Below are 2045 nucleotides of genomic sequence, written 5' to 3'. Positions count from 1 at the left end.
ACCTAACCCACGTTGTGGCTTAACCTAACCCACGTTGTGGCTTAACCTAACCCACGTTGTGGCTTAACCTAACCCACGTTGTGGCTTAACCTAACCCACGTTGTGGCTTAACCTAACCCACGTTGTGGCTTAACCTAACCCACGTTGTGGCTTAACCTAACCCACGTTGTGGCTTAACCTAACCCACGTTGTGGCTTAACCTAACCCACGTTGTGGCTTAACCTAACCCACGTTGTGCCTTAACCTAACCCACGTTGTGCCTTAACCTAACCCACGTTGTGCCTTAACCTAACCCACGTTGTGCCTTAACCTAACCCACGTTGTGCCTTAACCTAACCCACGTTGTGGCTTAACCTAACCCACGTTGTGGCTTAACCTAACCCACGTTGTGGCTTAACCTAACCCACGTTGTGGCTTAACCTAACCCACGTTGTGGCTTAACCTAACCCACGTTGTGGCTTAACCTAACCCACGTTGTGCCTTAACCTAACCCACGTTGTGCCTTAACCTAACCCACGTTGTGCCTTAACCTAACCCACGTTGTGCCTTAACCTAACCCACGTTGTGCCTTAACCTAACCCACGTTGTGCCTTAACCTAACCCACGTTGTGCCTTAACCTAACCCACGTTGTGCCTTAACCTAACCCACGTTGTGCCTTAACCTAACCCACGTTGTGCCTTACCCTGCTCTGTAATTGGCATATGACACGTTACATTAATGTATTGTTGTCCAACCGCAACCGGCTCAGAATGTTGTGTACACAGCTATGTGTCATCTCCCCATAACAGCTGCATTGCAGTGTGGTACGCCATAGAGACGTGTGGGAGTAATGGACGCAGTGGATGGCGATCAGCATGAGCCGTCTGTTCATGTAGTGGCGCGTGTATGCAGACGTAGTAGTCTCTTCTCACACAATGTGATAGCACGGTGCCCCGCGTTCCACATCTGCGACATGCTACAGAGGCCGGTTGACAGTTGGTCGCGCAATGGAGATCGCATATGTACGGGGGCACCTTCCACGTGCCCTCTAGTCGGGCACATTTTGTTGCGTGGATGTGAGCGAATGTAGTGTGTCTTGACACCTGACAGGCAGGCATGCAATAATAGTTGACTTTGCAAACGGGGATGGACGTGTACGTTTACTGGTGACGTTACGCAAATGAACAACTGGTAACCCGTTGTGGTGCGGTTGATCTTGCTGGAGGTACATCTGTGAGGGCAACGATCGGTACAGCTACGAAGCGGTCCCCACCATACCAACGAACGTGAATGTGAATCTGGGTGTGAAGCGATACGCGGCTGTGGGTGGGTGGGACTGTCCCCGGCCGGTGAGGGGGGGCCGCCCGGCGTGCTGGCCGCGCGGTGCGTGGGCGCACGCGCTACAGCCGGCTGGTGGGGGCGCCCAGTGGCAGGCGCGCCGGCCGACGGACGCGGCAGGCGGCGCAGCTGCGCGCCGGGGCACCCTGCGCGCGGCGCCGTGCAGCCAAAGTGGGTCCTCGCGGACCCGGTGCGAAGCGCGGTGGACATCTGCAGTGTGCTGGTCCGATTGAGGACTGTGTGCGTTGAGGATGCGCCGCCGCCCGGCACTCGGCGCCGCGACGCCGTCTGCTGCTCGGTCGCCCCAGCGGTTCTCGCTGGTGGTTTGTATCGCAGTTGTGCGGACGTGTTGGCACGTGCGCTGTGCTGGGAGAGTTCGCTTCGGCACCCACGTGGGGCCTTTGCCCTTCTGTGGCGCTGGCGTTGGAGCTGCCGGTCACCGTAGGTGGCGCGTGTTGTCTCCCGCCGGCAATGCCACGACAGCACGCTCCCGGGCCTCTGTCGGCAGCGGCAAGCTCAGTTGGGAGCACGGGTGGTCGCACCTAAAGCGTCTACTCGCCTAACTCCGGGCGATTGCGCCTCTCTCGAACCCGACCAAGTACTTAGGACGGCGCTGCGCGCCGCCGGGACCTGAGAGGGTTTCGAGGTGTATTGTGCAGGGGAGCCCAGCCTCCTCCTGTTTGCAGAATAATTGAGCGGACGCTTGCGTGTTCGCGCGGGCCCCCGG

This window comes from Schistocerca cancellata, unplaced genomic scaffold (assembly GCF_023864275.1).
Source record: "Schistocerca cancellata isolate TAMUIC-IGC-003103 unplaced genomic scaffold, iqSchCanc2.1 HiC_scaffold_266, whole genome shotgun sequence".
Taxonomy (NCBI): domain Eukaryota; kingdom Metazoa; phylum Arthropoda; class Insecta; order Orthoptera; family Acrididae; genus Schistocerca; species Schistocerca cancellata.
The sequence above is the reverse complement of the archived record's forward strand: the minus strand, read 5'-3'. Positions refer to the sequence as shown.